Source organism: Rhea pennata, chromosome Z, assembly GCF_028389875.1.
Source record: "Rhea pennata isolate bPtePen1 chromosome Z, bPtePen1.pri, whole genome shotgun sequence".
Lineage (NCBI taxonomy): Eukaryota > Metazoa > Chordata > Aves > Rheiformes > Rheidae > Rhea > Rhea pennata.
The window spans coordinates 6,970,330-6,990,416 of record NC_084702.1 but is presented as its reverse complement, the minus strand read 5'-3'; positions in this window follow the sequence as shown (position 1 = coordinate 6,990,416).

The window sequence follows — 20,087 nt, the reverse complement described above, 5'->3', positions numbered from 1 at the left end:
GGAGTCCATTCACTGGCTGGTGTTACTACTGTTTAGCCATCCTGATCACCCAACCTGATCTGGTATAGAGAAACTCGGAGAGGGATAGGATCAGCATGGAATCAGCTGCAAGAGCCATCTTGCGCTGGGAAATGACATGGTCAGAACCAAAGGGGTAAATTCAGCTGTATGTTGAATTTTGATTCATAAAGTTTGGTCACTTCTGGATAAGGAAGGGAAGTGAGGACTCTGACTGGTGTTTTGCGGAAACGAGAATGTCTACGGCATGCCGCTGTCCAGCATAATTCAGCTAAAGAACTCTGCTTTCCTCCAGGGCTGCTGATGCCTCAGGCACTTCAAACGTCCACGGATCTGATGGGACAGAGGAGAAGTGGAGTTCAAGCTGCAGAAAGCTGCTAACCAGCCCAAATACGAGAATTTCACTGGCTAGAAGAGGCAAAGTAAGCCACTCGTTTGTGGCCAGCTCAGGATTTGGGCTCCTAGAGTACAGGAGAGAAGTGAAGCGGCTGATGACAGCCTGCTCGGGTTTATTAGCCAAGAGAGTATGGCAGACTATTGCCAAGAATTCCCTGACAGTAAGGATGTTAATTTACTAGCTTGCTCGGATTTCTCTGGTGTCAGGAGCTTGGCAAATATGAGTGGAGGTAAATTGCTTGGCGTAACGAGACATCTACACAGTCACACACACTAGCCATTAGCACATCTAACCTCAGTGATGGGCTGGCCTGGGAGGTCATGGTGCTATTGCTCTTGAGCTACCAAAGCGCAGGACCTTCTGCGGTGAGAGGCCTGGTGCTGGACAAAACCCAGTTAATTAGATACTCCTGCTCCTGGAGGGTCACAGTCTCCACAGTGGCAGGCTCCTGCAGTCTAGCTTGGCTTTGCTCTGCCCCACTCTCCACCTCCACATCTCATTCCTAGCTGCGAGAGTTCTGCTAGCCCAGGCCCTTTGTTTCCTGGGAAGGAAAATCCCGTTTTCTGGCCAGCGATTTGTGCCACAGGTGTTGGGGTAGGGTAGAGAAGGGGGCAGGGTAGGTAGCCACAGGAGGAAAGCACTTTGGGCTGGGAGTTTAATGGGTCCAGAGGACGGAAGCAGGTACTAGCCTCCCTCTTGCTGAAGCAAGGCTTAGCACTATCTCTATCTTGCACCAAAGCCACAGAGTAAACATCTTGAGATAAGGGACAAACAACTGTCTCTGCGAGAGAGGGAGGCGAAAGACAGCTCCTGAGAATCCCTCCCCAGAAGCTCCTGTAACACAGAGTCAGCTTAAATCCTCAGCTTGGACCATGGAACCGCCACCATAGCCCAGTGCTTACACGAATTTCAAGGCCACCCTCATGCTAACGCTTTGGCCAGGGTCACAGATCTCCACAGAATAAATCTTCCCCTAGACCTCTCGTGAGGTCCCAGGCACAGGCCTGGGAAGCTGGTACCCAGGTGCAGAAGAACGGGTCCGTGGCAGCAATCAGGCACCCACAACCCGTGCGGTGGAAATACCGACAGATTGATTGAATGCTACCTGGCGTCGGAAATGATATGTTGTGATTGCTAATCGTTGCCGCACGCCGAGACAGCTGTTGACGTACAACGCGCAGGGGCAATGGTGGTACAGGCATTAACCTTGTGGTTTGCAGTACTCCCCTGAGCAGTAACTACTCAGTCAGAGGAAGGGTCACACTTCAGAAATCATGACGTTCAGGTGTAACATGGGTCTTCCATCCAAGCCACAGGCCAGCAGCTCGCTGGAGCACGTGAGCATATTGTTGAAGGTGGAACCAAACACACGTAGGAAAGCAAGCTCTCCGCAATAACCCTGAGGCACCGTGTGACACTCAGCAACAGCCTCCTGGAACGACCGCAAGGGACCAATTGCAACTCACGCCCTGCCCGTTCCACACCCAGAGGATCCACTCATCATTCAACCCGAAGGAAGCTCTAAGCCCCTCACACTCTCTTGAGGCACCATGCTCCAAGCAGGCATTACCTCTTCCATCAGCCTCACAGAGCTCAGACTACGGCTGTGTTAGGGCAGAGGTTGTCCGAGGGACGATCGGTAAAGAGCTCTGCCACTTGGCTTGCAGTCTACACCGGGACAGCCTGGATTCCTGCCGTGGGCACAGGTGAAAGGAGCGGCAGGGGCAGACGGAGGCTTGGTCATGGCTTTTTCACACTGCGACACACACCCAGAGGTGCAGTGCTTATGCCAAAACTGCGTCCCCGAACGGGAGGCTGGAGCGGGTGAGGTTGCTTCTGGTCTGCCCCACCGAGGTGGCAGGAGGTTGCTCATGGGGGGCTGCCGCACAAAGTGCTGCTTGGCTGCGGTGGCCGGCGGAGGCTGCCCAGCAGCAGCAAGGCGGCGCTACCCGGAGGGCACCTGCCTGGGCGGCAGCAGGGCCCTTGTCCCCGCTCTTTGTGACAGCCGCAGAACTGCCGGGTGCCAGGGCGGCCGCAGCCCCGCCATGCCCAGCAGCACGGGGACGACACAGCGTGGCAGTGTGCGGAGCTGCAGCAGGAGCAGTTGCGGCTCGTCCGCGGCTTTTCCGGCAGCCGCAGGCCCTCGGCAGGGCCCAGGGCTTTCCCCGCAAGATCCCCTCACGGCAGCAGCAAGAGCGATGGTGCTGGGGCTTGGCAGCTCCGCAGGACCCTCGGCGGCCCCGCAGCAGCAGCAGCAGCATAGAGGTCCCCGGCAGAGCAGCTCTCTGCCGGAGCCCCACGAGGTTTGCACACCTGCGCTGCACCAGGCAGGTGAGTGAGCCGGCGCTGCGGGGCACCCCAGTTCGGGGGGCGCTGAGCCCGCCCGGCTCTGCCGTGGCCTCCTGTCTGCTGCAGCCCGTGCCTGGGGGCACCAAGCCAGGTGGGTGCTGGGGCTCGCTGGGGCTGCAAGCTGGGGCTCTGCGATTGGCACCAGCCAGCCCCAGGATGCCCCCGGGGGCGACAGGAGCCCCGGGCACCGGGATCCTGCTCCAGGGCCCGCGGCACAGGCAGCCAGAGGCCGCTCAGCTCGCAGCAGCAAGTGCTGCTGCAGGGCAGGGACAGCTTTGGGCTGTCTGCAAGAGAGGTCCCAGCCCGGGGACACCGGCAGCATTTCTCAACCTCGCTGCTCTCCAGCTTCGCCCCTGCCTGCTGGGGGGTCCTTTGCTCTGCTCTCTGCTGCCAGCACCTACAGCTCTCCCTCTTCTCTCTCTCTGCTGGAGCCAGGTTCTTCTGCCTGCAGCCGGATGGGGGTGCCAGCAGAGCAGCAGGAAGCTCCGCAGCCCAGCCAGGCCTTTCCCAGAGCCACAGGACAGGTATGGACAGACCCGGACACCTGCTTTGTGCCCACACCTCTCACCGGCTCCTTCTGTGCTCGCACAGGCCTTCCTGGAGGCATCCCACACCAGCATGGCATCATCTCCCTTTGCTTGGTCCCTGCAGGCTCCGAGCGCTCTGGATGATGTGCTGCAGGCGATGCTGGTTGATTCGCACACCTCCAGCATCCGGGAGCTGCAGAATGCACTGCAGGTCTGCCTGCAGTACAGGGACTGCGCTTCCCATGGCTCTGTCTCTCACGCTGAAGGAACGGGACCCCTCCAAACTGAGCACCCCACACATTCCACTCCACCCTCGCCAGACCTGGCAACACAGAGCACGCTGCAGCACAGCGGCCAGCTCCCTCAGAGAGGCTTCTGCACCATGCCCCTCTTTCTGACCGCTCCCTGTCTCTTGGGTACGGGCACAGGCCAGCCCCCCTCCTCACAGGGCTTTGGTGCGGTGGCAAAGGGCTGCTCACCGCCCCTCCTCAGCAACAGCCTCTGCTCCTCCCAAACCTTGCCCTGGCACCAAAGCACTGTGAGGAGTTGCACCCTCCTCTGCTCTGCTCTCGAGGACCAGGGCATCAGCTGGGGGGCTGCGGATGCTCTGCACTACCTCTACAGATTGCTCGGCAGCGAGAGAGGAAGACGAAGTGCCATGGCTTGGGGCCCTCCGGGCACAGACAGGTGCCCAAGCAAAGCGCTGCGCTACCTTGCCACTCTCCTCAGCTCCAGGAAGCAGCAAGAAACCCTTCCAGGCTGCAGCACGGCAGCAGCTGTGCTGCATTCGCCCCAGGGCCCAGGCAGCCCAGCACCTCCGGGGCATGGGGGAAGCCTGACCCATGTAGCTCTCCCCTCTCAGGGCTCTGGTCCTACTGCAGATGGGAAAATGCCATTGAACTTACCGCCTGGTCTGGATCCCGGGAAGCAACTTCCCCTCTCCAACTTTGACAGCGCTTAGATCCTCCCAGCGAACTCTGCTGCTCCCCATATACTATTGACCTGCTCTGGTGCTGCCAGCCATGCGTTGCTCCCCACCCCTTTCTGGCTCCCATCTCATCATTTCTAGCATGACTGTCCTTGCCGGGAAAAAGCTGCTCCTTCTAACCAGTCCCATCCTCTCTTGCTTCTGCTCCCTCAGTGCTTTTCAGCATCCCACCACGCACCACTCTGAAAGGGTCTTTTTCCAGGGAGAGGCCTCTGCTCTCAGCGGTCGGACTGCCTGATCACAAATTTCTGTGGGCTGAAGGCATAACTGTAGTAACCTGTGGCAGCCTGTGTGTTCCTAATGTTCACTGAAAGGTATATTCCATGATTGCCTCCCTTTTCTCCTTGCTGCATCACTGCACAAAACTAACCCATTTTAACGGAACTACATACTATTTCCTAACCACGTCTCAACGGTGTCCGCTGCAAATATCCTGAGTTTGAAACTCAATGCATTATTCTAGCTAACTGGCCTGCAAACTCGCCTCTACTCACAGCCTGAGCCGGAGTCTGCCCATCTTCCACACCCCATTCCGGGCTAAAGGTGACAGAAAGCAAATTTTGCCTCTAGGGACACTTGGAACTCCCCAGTGCCTGGCGTTTAGGTCTTTCTGAAGGAAGAGAACAGACCATCTATACAGCAGCTAACAGGAGTAATAGCGGTGCCATGCAGCAGCCTGGTCTGTGAGCCATTGATTACGCGTAGAGATTATTCATGAGAAGATTCATGAGAGATTCAGCCTGGAAGTTCAAAGCGGGCTTGCAGAACTAATGCTCAGTACCCTTAATATACGTGGTGTCCGTATGCAGCCTCACATTGCTTTAGTCTTTCTCTACTGTGAGGTCCTTTCTTTTAAATTCTGACAGGACTCTGTGCAGGCCTCCTCCAGAGCTGTTCTCTGTTCTGATTGCATAACCCAAAAGAAAGAAGAAAGAGCAGCTTGTGTGCAGATTTCCCCTCCATACAGTTGTCCATAAAGAGTAAATTTCATTTTTAGATTAAAAAAGATGGTCTCAAAGGGAAACTGCAGCAAATATAAACCTCTACACCTCTGAGCACTTTTCTCATTAGGCAGTTCGCATATTCATTTTGGAGCAGTTGCTGCACTGGCAGTTTCCCCTCCCTAATCCAGAATTCTGTCTTCCTTATTAATTCTGTATCTCATCTTCCTTAGAGCTACACCAGTTATGTTTGCTCACAACTAGCTAGAGAGCGGGTTAGTAATCTGTGTTGATGTGCTTGTAATGGGCAAATGTAGCCGTGACGCTGACATCCTAGCCATCGCATGAGCAATGTGGCACCCAAGGACGGTGTGCTCTATGGAAAAGAGAATGTGCCACATCCTGAGCTGTATGTTGTAGCCTCTGCCTCCTCACAACTACCGAGTTGTTGAGCAGCTGTTCTGCAAGGACACACTGAGTAGCTACTTCAAATGGGAGTCCATTCACTGGCTGGTGTTACTACTGTTTAGCCATCCTGATCACCCAACCTGATCTGGTATAGAGAAACTCGGAGAGGGATAGGATCAGCATGGAATCAGCTGCAAGAGCCATCTTGCGCTGGGAAATGACATGGTCAGAACCAAAGGGGTAAATTCAGCTGTATGTTGAATTTTGATTCATAAAGTTTGGTCACTTCTGGATAAGGAAGGGAAGTGAGGACTCTGACTGGTGTTTTGCGGAAACGAGAATGTCTACGGCATGCCGCTGTCCAGCATAATTCAGCTAAAGAACTCTGCTTTCCTCCAGGGCTGCTGATGCCTCAGGCACTTCAAACGTCCACGGATCTGATGGGACAGAGGAGAAGTGGAGTTCAAGCTGCAGAAAGCTGCTAACCAGCCCAAATACGAGAATTTCACTGGCTAGAAGAGGCAAAGTAAGCCACTCGTTTGTGGCCAGCTCAGGATTTGGGCTCCTAGAGTACAGGAGAGAAGTGAAGCGGCTGATGACAGCCTGCTCGGGTTTATTAGCCAAGAGAGTATGGCAGACTATTGCCAAGAATTCCCTGACAGTAAGGATGTTAATTTACTAGCTTGCTCGGATTTCTCTGGTGTCAGGAGCTTGGCAAATATGAGTGGAGGTAAATTGCTTGGCGTAACGAGACATCTACACAGTCACACACACTAGCCATTAGCACATCTAACCTCAGTGATGGGCTGGCCTGGGAGGTCATGGTGCTATTGCTCTTGAGCTACCAAAGCGCAGGACCTTCTGCGGTGAGAGGCCTGGTGCTGGACAAAACCCAGTTAATTAGATACTCCTGCTCCTGGAGGGTCACAGTCTCCACAGTGGCAGGCTCCTGCAGTCTAGCTTGGCTTTGCTCTGCCCCACTCTCCACCTCCACATCTCATTCCTAGCTGCGAGAGTTCTGCTAGCCCAGGCCCTTTGTTTCCTGGGAAGGAAAATCCCGTTTTCTGGCCAGCGATTTGTGCCACAGGTGTTGGGGTAGGGTAGAGAAGGGGGCAGGGTAGGTAGCCACAGGAGGAAAGCACTTTGGGCTGGGAGTTTAATGGGTCCAGAGGACGGAAGCAGGTACTAGCCTCCCTCTTGCTGAAGCAAGGCTTAGCACTATCTCTATCTTGCACCAAAGCCACAGAGTAAACATCTTGAGATAAGGGACAAACAACTGTCTCTGCGAGAGAGGGAGGCGAAAGACAGCTCCTGAGAATCCCTCCCCAGAAGCTCCTGTAACACAGAGTCAGCTTAAATCCTCAGCTTGGACCATGGAACCGCCACCATAGCCCAGTGCTTACACGAATTTCAAGGCCACCCTCATGCTAACGCTTTGGCCAGGGTCACAGATCTCCACAGAATAAATCTTCCCCTAGACCTCTCGTGAGGTCCCAGGCACAGGCCTGGGAAGCTGGTACCCAGGTGCAGAAGAACGGGTCCGTGGCAGCAATCAGGCACCCACAACCCGTGCGGTGGAAATACCGACAGATTGATTGAATGCTACCTGGCGTCGGAAATGATATGTTGTGATTGCTAATCGTTGCCGCACGCCGAGACAGCTGTTGACGTACAACGCGCAGGGGCAATGGTGGTACAGGCATTAACCTTGTGGTTTGCAGTACTCCCCTGAGCAGTAACTACTCAGTCAGAGGAAGGGTCACACTTCAGAAATCATGACGTTCAGGTGTAACATGGGTCTTCCATCCAAGCCACAGGCCAGCAGCTCGCTGGAGCACGTGAGCATATTGTTGAAGGTGGAACCAAACACACGTAGGAAAGCAAGCTCTCCGCAATAACCCTGAGGCACCGTGTGACACTCAGCAACAGCCTCCTGGAACGACCGCAAGGGACCAATTGCAACTCACGCCCTGCCCGTTCCACACCCAGAGGATCCACTCATCATTCAACCCGAAGGAAGCTCTAAGCCCCTCACACTCTCTTGAGGCACCATGCTCCAAGCAGGCATTACCTCTTCCATCAGCCTCACAGAGCTCAGACTACGGCTGTGTTAGGGCAGAGGTTGTCCGAGGGACGATCGGTAAAGAGCTCTGCCACTTGGCTTGCAGTCTACACCGGGACAGCCTGGATTCCTGCCGTGGGCACAGGTGAAAGGAGCGGCAGGGGCAGACGGAGGCTTGGTCATGGCTTTTTCACACTGCGACACACACCCAGAGGTGCAGTGCTTATGCCAAAACTGCGTCCCCGAACGGGAGGCTGGAGCGGGTGAGGTTGCTTCTGGTCTGCCCCACCGAGGTGGCAGGAGGTTGCTCATGGGGGGCTGCCGCACAAAGTGCTGCTTGGCTGCGGTGGCCGGCGGAGGCTGCCCAGCAGCAGCAAGGCGGCGCTACCCGGAGGGCACCTGCCTGGGCGGCAGCAGGGCCCTTGTCCCCGCTCTTTGTGACAGCCGCAGAACTGCCGGGTGCCAGGGCGGCCGCAGCCCCGCCATGCCCAGCAGCACGGGGACGACACAGCGTGGCAGTGTGCGGAGCTGCAGCAGGAGCAGTTGCGGCTCGTCCGCGGCTTTTCCGGCAGCCGCAGGCCCTCGGCAGGGCCCAGGGCTTTCCCCGCAAGATCCCCTCACGGCAGCAGCAAGAGCGATGGTGCTGGGGCTTGGCAGCTCCGCAGGACCCTCGGCGGCCCCGCAGCAGCAGCAGCAGCATAGAGGTCCCCGGCAGAGCAGCTCTCTGCCGGAGCCCCACGAGGTTTGCACACCTGCGCTGCACCAGGCAGGTGAGTGAGCCGGCGCTGCGGGGCACCCCAGTTCGGGGGGCGCTGAGCCCGCCCGGCTCTGCCGTGGCCTCCTGTCTGCTGCAGCCCGTGCCTGGGGGCACCAAGCCAGGTGGGTGCTGGGGCTCGCTGGGGCTGCAAGCTGGGGCTCTGCGATTGGCACCAGCCAGCCCCAGGATGCCCCCGGGGGCGACAGGAGCCCCGGGCACCGGGATCCTGCTCCAGGGCCCGCGGCACAGGCAGCCAGAGGCCGCTCAGCTCGCAGCAGCAAGTGCTGCTGCAGGGCAGGGACAGCTTTGGGCTGTCTGCAAGAGAGGTCCCAGCCCGGGGACACCGGCAGCATTTCTCAACCTCGCTGCTCTCCAGCTTCGCCCCTGCCTGCTGGGGGGTCCTTTGCTCTGCTCTCTGCTGCCAGCACCTACAGCTCTCCCTCTTCTCTCTCTCTGCTGGAGCCAGGTTCTTCTGCCTGCAGCCGGATGGGGGTGCCAGCAGAGCAGCAGGAAGCTCCGCAGCCCAGCCAGGCCTTTCCCAGAGCCACAGGACAGGTATGGACAGACCCGGACACCTGCTTTGTGCCCACACCTCTCACCGGCTCCTTCTGTGCTCGCACAGGCCTTCCTGGAGGCATCCCACACCAGCATGGCATCATCTCCCTTTGCTTGGTCCCTGCAGGCTCCGAGCGCTCTGGATGATGTGCTGCAGGCGATGCTGGTTGATTCGCACACCTCCAGCATCCGGGAGCTGCAGAATGCACTGCAGGTCTGCCTGCAGTACAGGGACTGCGCTTCCCATGGCTCTGTCTCTCACGCTGAAGGAACGGGACCCCTCCAAACTGAGCACCCCACACATTCCACTCCACCCTCGCCAGACCTGGCAACACAGAGCACGCTGCAGCACAGCGGCCAGCTCCCTCAGAGAGGCTTCTGCACCATGCCCCTCTTTCTGACCGCTCCCTGTCTCTTGGGTACGGGCACAGGCCAGCCCCCCTCCTCACAGGGCTTTGGTGCGGTGGCAAAGGGCTGCTCACCGCCCCTCCTCAGCAACAGCCTCTGCTCCTCCCAAACCTTGCCCTGGCACCAAAGCACTGTGAGGAGTTGCACCCTCCTCTGCTCTGCTCTCGAGGACCAGGGCATCAGCTGGGGGGCTGCGGATGCTCTGCACTACCTCTACAGATTGCTCGGCAGCGAGAGAGGAAGACGAAGTGCCATGGCTTGGGGCCCTCCGGGCACAGACAGGTGCCCAAGCAAAGCGCTGCGCTACCTTGCCACTCTCCTCAGCTCCAGGAAGCAGCAAGAAACCCTTCCAGGCTGCAGCACGGCAGCAGCTGTGCTGCATTCGCCCCAGGGCCCAGGCAGCCCAGCACCTCCGGGGCATGGGGGAAGCCTGACCCATGTAGCTCTCCCCTCTCAGGGCTCTGGTCCTACTGCAGATGGGAAAATGCCATTGAACTTACCGCCTGGTCTGGATCCCGGGAAGCAACTTCCCCTCTCCAACTTTGACAGCGCTTAGATCCTCCCAGCGAACTCTGCTGCTCCCCATATACTATTGACCTGCTCTGGTGCTGCCAGCCATGCGTTGCTCCCCACCCCTTTCTGGCTCCCATCTCATCATTTCTAGCATGACTGTCCTTGCCGGGAAAAAGCTGCTCCTTCTAACCAGTCCCATCCTCTCTTGCTTCTGCTCCCTCAGTGCTTTTCAGCATCCCACCACGCACCACTCTGAAAGGGTCTTTTTCCAGGGAGAGGCCTCTGCTCTCAGCGGTCGGACTGCCTGATCACAAATTTCTGTGGGCTGAAGGCATAACTGTAGTAACCTGTGGCAGCCTGTGTGTTCCTAATGTTCACTGAAAGGTATATTCCATGATTGCCTCCCTTTTCTCCTTGCTGCATCACTGCACAAAACTAACCCATTTTAACGGAACTACATACTATTTCCTAACCACGTCTCAACGGTGTCCGCTGCAAATATCCTGAGTTTGAAACTCAATGCATTATTCTAGCTAACTGGCCTGCAAACTCGCCTCTACTCACAGCCTGAGCCGGAGTCTGCCCATCTTCCACACCCCATTCCGGGCTAAAGGTGACAGAAAGCAAATTTTGCCTCTAGGGACACTTGGAACTCCCCAGTGCCTGGCGTTTAGGTCTTTCTGAAGGAAGAGAACAGACCATCTATACAGCAGCTAACAGGAGTAATAGCGGTGCCATGCAGCAGCCTGGTCTGTGAGCCATTGATTACGCGTAGAGATTATTCATGAGAAGATTCATGAGAGATTCAGCCTGGAAGTTCAAAGCGGGCTTGCAGAACTAATGCTCAGTACCCTTAATATACGTGGTGTCCGTATGCAGCCTCACATTGCTTTAGTCTTTCTCTACTGTGAGGTCCTTTCTTTTAAATTCTGACAGGACTCTGTGCAGGCCTCCTCCAGAGCTGTTCTCTGTTCTGATTGCATAACCCAAAAGAAAGAAGAAAGAGCAGCTTGTGTGCAGATTTCCCCTCCATACAGTTGTCCATAAAGAGTAAATTTCATTTTTAGATTAAAAAAGATGGTCTCAAAGGGAAACTGCAGCAAATATAAACCTCTACACCTCTGAGCACTTTTCTCATTAGGCAGTTCGCATATTCATTTTGGAGCAGTTGCTGCACTGGCAGTTTCCCCTCCCTAATCCAGAATTCTGTCTTCCTTATTAATTCTGTATCTCATCTTCCTTAGAGCTACACCAGTTATGTTTGCTCACAACTAGCTAGAGAGCGGGTTAGTAATCTGTGTTGATGTGCTTGTAATGGGCAAATGTAGCCGTGACGCTGACATCCTAGCCATCGCATGAGCAATGTGGCACCCAAGGACGGTGTGCTCTATGGAAAAGAGAATGTGCCACATCCTGAGCTGTATGTTGTAGCCTCTGCCTCCTCACAACTACCGAGTTGTTGAGCAGCTGTTCTGCAAGGACACACTGAGTAGCTACTTCAAATGGGAGTCCATTCACTGGCTGGTGTTACTACTGTTTAGCCATCCTGATCACCCAACCTGATCTGGTATAGAGAAACTCGGAGAGGGATAGGATCAGCATGGAATCAGCTGCAAGAGCCATCTTGCGCTGGGAAATGACATGGTCAGAACCAAAGGGGTAAATTCAGCTGTATGTTGAATTTTGATTCATAAAGTTTGGTCACTTCTGGATAAGGAAGGGAAGTGAGGACTCTGACTGGTGTTATGCGGAAACGAGCATGTCTACGGCATGCCGCTGTCCAGCATAATTCAGCTAAAGAACTCTGCTTTCCTCCAGGGCTGCTGATGCCTCAGGCACTTCAAACGTCCACGGATCTGATGGGACAGAGGAGAAGTGGAGTTCAAGCTGCAGAAAGCTGCTAACCAGCCCAAATACGAGAATTTCACTGGCTAGAAGAGGCAAAGTAAGCCACTCGTTTGTGGCCAGCTCAGGATTTGGGCTCCTAGAGTACAGGAGAGAAGTGAAGCGGCTGATGACAGCCTGCTCGGGTTTATTAGCCAAGAGAGTATGGCAGACTATTGCCAAGAATTCCCTGACAGTAAGGATGTTAATTTACTAGCTTGCTCGGATTTCTCTGGTGTCAGGAGCTTGGCAAATATGAGTGGAGGTAAATTGCTTGGCGTAACGAGACATCTACACAGTCACACACACTAGCCATTAGCACATCTAACCTCAGTGATGGGCTGGCCTGGGAGGTCATGGTGCTATTGCTCTTGAGCTACCAAAGCGCAGGACCTTCTGCGGTGAGAGGCCTGGTGCTGGACAAAACCCAGTTAATTAGATACTCCTGCTCCTGGAGGGTCACAGTCTCCACAGTGGCAGGCTCCTGCAGTCTAGCTTGGCTTTGCTCTGCCCCACTCTCCACCTCCACATCTCATTCCTAGCTGCGAGAGTTCTGCTAGCCCAGGCCCTTTGTTTCCTGGGAAGGAAAATCCCGTTTTCTGGCCAGCGATTTGTGCCACAGGTGTTGGGGTAGGGTAGAGAAGGGGGCAGGGTAGGTAGCCACAGGAGGAAAGCACTTTGGGCTGGGAGTTTAATGGGTCCAGAGGACGGAAGCAGGTACTAGCCTCCCTCTTGCTGAAGCAAGGCTTAGCACTATCTCTATCTTGCACCAAAGCCACAGAGTAAACATCTTGAGATAAGGGACAAACAACTGTCTCTGCGAGAGAGGGAGGCGAAAGACAGCTCCTGAGAATCCCTCCCCAGAAGCTCCTGTAACACAGAGTCAGCTTAAATCCTCAGCTTGGACCATGGAACCGCCACCATAGCCCAGTGCTTACACGAATTTCAAGGCCACCCTCATGCTAACGCTTTGGCCAGGGTCACAGATCTCCACAGAATAAATCTTCCCCTAGACCTCTCGTGAGGTCCCAGGCACAGGCCTGGGAAGCTGGTACCCAGGTGCAGAAGAACGGGTCCGTGGCAGCAATCAGGCACCCACAACCCGTGCGGTGGAAATACCGACAGATTGATTGAATGCTACCTGGCGTCGGAAATGATATGTTGTGATTGCTAATCGTTGCCGCACGCCGAGACAGCTGTTGACGTACAACGCGCAGGGGCAATGGTGGTACAGGCATTAACCTTGTGGTTTGCAGTACTCCCCTGAGCAGTAACTACTCAGTCAGAGGAAGGGTCACACTTCAGAAATCATGACGTTCAGGTGTAACATGGGTCTTCCATCCAAGCCACAGGCCAGCAGCTCGCTGGAGCACGTGAGCATATTGTTGAAGGTGGAACCAAACACACGTAGGAAAGCAAGCTCTCCGCAATAACCCTGAGGCACCGTGTGACACTCAGCAACAGCCTCCTGGAACGACCGCAAGGGACCAATTGCAACTCACGCCCTGCCCGTTCCACACCCAGAGGATCCACTCATCATTCAACCCGAAGGAAGCTCTAAGCCCCTCACACTCTCTTGAGGCACCATGCTCCAAGCAGGCATTACCTCTTCCATCAGCCTCACACGACTCAGACTACGGCTGTGTTAGGGCAGAGGTTGTCCGAGGGACGATCGGTAAAGAGCTCTGCCACTTGGCTTGCAGTCTACACCGGGACAGCCTGGATTCCTGCCGTGGGCACAGGTGAAAGGAGCGGCAGGGGCAGACGGAGGCTTGGTCATGGCTTTTTCACACTGCGACACACACCCAGAGGTGCAGTGCTTATGCCAAAACTGCGTCCCCGAACGGGAGGCTGGAGCGGGTGAGGTTGCTTCTGGTCTGCCCCACCGAGGTGGCAGGAGGTTGCTCATGGGGGGCTGCCGCACAAAGTGCTGCTTGGCTGCGGTGGCCGGCGGAGGCTGCCCAGCAGCAGCAAGGCGGCGCTACCCGGAGGGCACCTGCCTGGGCGGCAGCAGGGCCCTTGTCCCCGCTCTTTGTGACAGCCGCAGAACTGCCGGGTGCCAGGGCGGCCGCAGCCCCGCCATGCCCAGCAGCACGGGGACGACACAGCGTGGCAGTGTGCGGAGCTGCAGCAGGAGCAGTTGCGGCTCGTCCGCGGCTTTTCCGGCAGCCGCAGGCCCTCGGCAGGGCCCAGGGCTTTCCCCGCAAGATCCCCTCACGGCAGCAGCAAGAGCGATGGTGCTGGGGCTTGGCAGCTCCGCAGGACCCTCGGCGGCCCCGCAGCAGCAGCAGCAGCATAGAGGTCCCCGGCAGAGCAGCTCTCTGCCGGAGTCCCACGAGGTTTGCACACCTGCGCTGCACCAGGCAGGTGAGTGAGCCGGCGCTGCGGGGCACCCCAGTTCGGGGGGTGCTGAGCCCGCCCGGCTCTGCCGTGGCCTCCTGTCTGCTGCAGCCCGTGCCTGGGGGCACCAAGCCAGGTGGGTGCTGGGGCTCGCTGGGGCTGCAAGCTGGGGCTCTGCGATTGGCACCAGCCAGCCCCAGGATGCCCCCGGGGGCGACAGGAGCCCCGGGCACCGGGATCCTGCTCCAGGGCCCGTGGCACAGGCAGCCAGAGGCCGCTCAGCTCGCAGCAGCAAGTGCTGCTGCAGGGCAGGGACAGCTTTGGGCTGTCTGCAAGAGAGGTCCCAGCCCGGGGACACCGGCAGCATTTCTCAACCTCGCTGCTCTCCAGCTTCGCCCCTGCCTGCTGGGGGGTCCTTTGCTCTGCTCTCTGCTGCCAGCACCTACAGCTCTCCCTCTTCTCTCTCTCTGCTGGAGCCAGGTTCTTCTGCCTGCAGCCGGATGGGGGTGCCAGCAGAGCAGCAGGAAGCTCCGCAGCCCAGCCAGGCCTTTCCCAGAGCCACAGGACAGGTATGGACAGACCCGGACACCTGCTTTGTGCCCACACCTCTCACCGGCTCCTTCTGTGCTCGCACAGGCCTTCCTGGAGGCATCCCACACCAGCATGGCATCATCTCCCTTTGCTTGGTCCCTGCAGGCTCCGAGCGCTCTGGATGATGTGCTGCAGGCGATGCTGGTTGATTCGCACACCTCCAGCATCCGGGAGCTGCAGAATGCACTGCAGGTCTGCCTGCAGTACAGGGACTGCGCTTCCCATGGCTCTGTCTCTCACGCTGAAGGAACGGGACCCCTCCAAACTGAGCACCCCACACATTCCACTCCACCCTCGCCAGACCTGGCAACACAGAGCACGCTGCAGCACAGCGGCCAGCTCCCTCAGAGAGGCTTCTGCACCATGCCCCTCTTTCTGACCGCTCCCTGTCTCTTGGGTACGGGCACAGGCCAGCCCCCCTCCTCACAGGGCTTTGGTGCGGTGGCAAAGGGCTGCTCACCGCCCCTCCTCAGCAACAGCCTCTGCTCCTCCCAAACCTTGCCCTGGCACCAAAGCACTGTGAGGAGTTGCACCCTCCTCTGCTCTGCTCTCGAGGACCAGGGCATCAGCTGGGGGGCTGCGGATGCTCTGCACTACCTCTACAGATTGCTCGGCAGCGAGAGAGGAAGACGAAGTGCCATGGCTTGGGGCCCTCCGGGCACAGACAGGTGCCCAAGCAAAGCGCTGCGCTACCTTGCCACTCTCCTCAGCTCCAGGAAGCAGCAAGAAACCCTTCCAGGCTGCAGCACGGCAGCAGCTGTGCTGCATTCGCCCCAGGGCCCAGGCAGCCCAGCACCTCCGGGGCATGGGGGAAGCCTGACCCATGTAGCTCTCCCCTCTCAGGGCTCTGGTCCTACTGCAGATGGGAAAATGCCATTGAACTTACCGCCTGGTCTGGATCCCGGGAAGCAACTTCCCCTCTCCAACTTTGACAGCGCTTAGATCCTCCCAGCGAACTCTGCTGCTCCCCATATACTATTGACCTGCTCTGGTGCTGCCAGCCATGCGTTGCTCCCCACCCCTTTCTGGCTCCCATCTCATCATTTCTAGCATGACTGTCCTTGCCGGGAAAAAGCTGCTCCTTCTAACCAGTCCCATCCTCTCTTGCTTCTGCTCCCTCAGTGCTTTTCAGCATCCCACCACGCACCACTCTGAAAGGGTCTTTTTCCAGGGAGAGGCCTCTGCTCTCAGCGGTCGGACTGCCTGATCACAAATTTCTGTGGGCTGAAGGCATAACTGTAGTAACCTGTGGCAGCCTGTGTGTTCCTAATGTTCACTGAAAGGTATATTCCATGATTGCCTCCCTTTTCTCCTTGCTGCATCACTGCACAAAACTAACCCATTTTAACGGAACTACATACTATTTCCTAACCACGTCTCAACGGTGTCCGCTGCAAATATCCTGAGTTTGAAACTCAATGCATTATTCTAGCTAACTGGCCTGCAAACTCGCCTCTACTCACAGCCTGAGCCGGAGTCTGCCCATCTTCCACACCCCATTCCGGGCTAAAGGTGACAGAAAGCAAATTTTGCCTCTAGGGACACTTGGAACTCCCCAGTGCCTGGCGTTTAGGTCTTTCTGAAGGAAGAGAACAGACCATCTATACAGCAGCTAACAGGAGTAATAGCGGTGCCATGCAGCAGCCTGGTCTGTGAGCCATTGATTACGCGTAGAGATTATTCATGAGAAGATTCATGAGAGATTCAGCCTGGAAGTTCAAAGCGGGCTTGCAGAACTAATGCTCAGTACCCTTAATATACGTGGTGTCCGTATGCAGCCTCACATTGCTTTAGTCTTTCTCTACTGTGAGGTCCTTTCTTTTAAATTCTGACAGGACTCTGTGCAGGCCTCCTCCAGAGCTGTTCTCTGTTCTGATTGCATAACCCAAAAGAAAGAAGAAAGAGCAGCTTGTGTGCAGATTTCCCCTCCATACAGTTGTCCATAAAGAGTAAATTTCATTTTTAGATTAAAAAAGATGGTCTCAAAGGGAAACTGCAGCAAATATAAACCTCTACACCTCTGAGCACTTTTCTCATTAGGCAGTTCGCATATTCATTTTGGAGCAGTTGCTGCACTGGCAGTTTCCCCTCCCTAATCCAGAATTCTGTCTTCCTTATTAATTCTGTATCTCATCTTCCTTAGAGCTACACCAGTTATGTTTGCTCACAACTAGCTAGAGAGCGGGTTAGTAATCTGTGTTGATGTGCTTGTAATGGGCAAATGTAGCCGTGACGCTGACATCCTAGCCATCGCATGAGCAATGTGGCACCCAAGGACGGTGTGCTCTATGGAAAAGAGAATGTGCCACATCCTGAGCTGTATGTTGTAGCCTCTGCCTCCTCACAACTACCGAGTTGTTGAGCAGCTGTTCTGCAAGGACACACTGAGTAGCTACTTCAAATGGGAGTCCATTCACTGGCTGGTGTTACTACTGTTTAGCCATCCTGATCACCCAACCTGATCTGGTATAGAGAAACTCGGAGAGGGATAGGATCAGCATGGAATCAGCTGCAAGAGCCATCTTGCGCTGGGAAATGACATGGTCAGAACCAAAGGGGTAAATTCAGCTGTATGTTGAATTTTGATTCATAAAGTTTGGTCACTTCTGGATAAGGAAGGGAAGTGAGGACTCTGACTGGTGTTATGCGGAAACGAGCATGTCTACGGCATGCCGCTGTCCAGCATAATTCAGCTAAAGAACTCTGCTTTCCTCCAGGGCTGCTGATGCCTCAGGCACTTCAAACGTCCACGGATCTGATGGGACAGAGGAGAAGTGGAGTTCAAGCTGCAGAAAGCTGCTAACCAGCCCAAATACGAGAATTTCACTGGCTAGAAGAGGCAAAGTAAGCCACTCGTTTGTGGCCAGCTCAGGATTTGGGCTCCTAGAGTACAGGAGAGAAGTGAAGCGGCTGATGACAGCCTGCTCGGGTTTATTAGCCAAGAGAGTATGGCAGACTATTGCCAAGAATTCCCTGACAGTAAGGATGTTAATTTACTAGCTTGCTCGGATTTCTCTGGTGTCAGGAGCTTGGCAAATATGAGTGGAGGTAAATTGCTTGGCGTAACGAGACATCTACACAGTCACACACACTAGCCATTAGCACATCTAACCTCAATGATGGGCTGGCCTGGGAGGTCATGGTGCTATTGCTCTTGAGCTACCAAAGCGCAGGACCTTCTGCGGTGAGAGGCCTGGTGCTGGACAAAACCCAGTTAATTAGATACTCCTGCTCCTGGAGGGTCACAGTCTCCACAGTGGCAGGCTCCTGCAGTCTAGCTTGGCTTTGCTCTGCCCCACTCTCCACCTCCACATCTCATTCCTAGCTGCGAGAGTTCTGCTAGCCCAGGCCCTTTGTTTCCTGGGAAGGAAAATCCCGTTTTCTGGCCAGCGATTTGTGCCACAGGTGTTGGGGTAGGGTAGAGAAGGGGGCAGGGTAGGTAGCCACAGGAGGAAAGCACTTTGGGCTGGGAGTTTAATGGGTCCAGAGGACGGAAGCAGGTACTAGCCTCCCTCTTGCTGAAGCAAGGCTTAGCACTATCTCTATCTTGCACCAAAGCCACAGAGTAAACATCTTGAGATAAGGGACAAACAACTGTCTCTGCGAGAGAGGGAGGCGAAAGACAGCTCCTGAGAATCCCTCCCCAGAAGCTCCTGTAACACAGAGTCAGCTTAAATCCTCAGCTTGGACCATGGAACCGCCACCATAGCCCAGTGCTTACACGAATTTCAAGGCCACCCTCATGCTAACGCTTTGGCCAGGGTCACAGATCTCCACAGAATAAATCTTCCCCTAGACCTCTCGTGAGGTCCCAGGCACAGGCCTGGGAAGCTGGTACCCAGGTGCAGAAGAACGGGTCCGTGGCAGCAATCAGGCACCCACAACCCGTGCGGTGGAAATACCGACAGATTGATTGAATGCTACCTGGCGTCGGAAATGATATGTTGTGATTGCTAATCGTTGCCGCACGCCGAGACAGCTGTTGACGTACAACGCGCAGGGGCAATGGTGGTACAGGCATTAACCTTGTGGTTTGCAGTACTCCCCTGAGCAGTAACTACTCAGTCAGAGGAAGGGTCACACTTCAGAAATCATGACGTTCAGGTGTAACATGGGTCTTCCATCCAAGCCACAGGCCAGCAGCTCGCTGGAGCACGTGAGCATATTGTTGAAGGTGGAACCAAACACACGTAGGAAAGCAAGCTCTCCGCAATAACCCTGAGGCACCGTGTGACACTCAGCAACAGCCTCCTGGAACGACCGCAAGGGACCAATTGCAACTCACGCCCTGCCCGTTCCACACCCAGAGGATCCACTCATCATTCAACCCGAAGGAAGCTCTAAGCCCCTCACACTCTCTTGAGGCACCATGCTCCAAGCAGGCATTACCTCTTCCATCAGCCTCACACGACTCAGACTACGGCTGTGTTAGGGCAGAGGTTGTCCGAGGGACGATCGGTAAAGAGCTCTGCCACTTGGCTTGCAGTCTACACCGGGACAGCCTGGATTCCTGCCGTGGGCACAGGTGAAAGGAGCGGCAGGGGCAGACGGAGGCTTGGTCATGGCTTTTTCACACTGCGACACACACCCAGAGGTGCAGTGCTTATGCCAAAACTGCGTCCCCGAACGGGAGGCTGGAGCGGGTGAGGTTGCTTCTGGTCTGCCCCACCGAGGTGGCAGGAGGTTGCTCATGGGGGGCTGCCGCACAAAGTGCTGCTTGGCTGCGGTGGCCGGCAGAGGCTGCCCAGCAGCAGCAAGGCGGCGCTACCCGGAGGGCACCTGCCTGGGCGGCAGCAGGGCCCTTGTCCCCGCTCTTTGTGACAGCCGCAGAACTGCCGGGTGCCAGGGCGGCCGCAGCCCCGCCATGCCCAGCAGCACGGGGACGACACAGCGTGGCAGTGTGCGGAGCTGCAGCAGGAGCAGTTGCGGCTCGTCCGCGGCTTTTCCGGCAGCCGCAGGCCCTCGGCAGGGCCCAGGGCTTTCCCCGCAAGATCCCCTCACGGCAGCAGCAAGAGCGATGGTGCTGGGGCTTGGCAGCTCCGCAGGACCCTCGGCGGCCCCGCAGCAGCAGCAGCAGCATAGAGGTCCCCGGCAGAGCAGCTCTCTGCCGGAGCCCCACGAGGTTTGCACACCTGCGCTGCACCAGGCAGGTGAGTGAGCCGGCGCTGCGGGGCACCCCAGTTCGGGGGGCGCTGAGCCCGCCCGGCTCTGCCGTGGCCTCCTGTCTGCTGCAGCCCGTGCCTGGGGGCACCAAGCCAGGTGGGTGCTGGGGCTCGCTGGGGCTGCAAGCTGGGGCTCTGCGATTGGCACCAGCCAGCCCCAGGATGCCCCCGGGGGCGACAGGAGCCC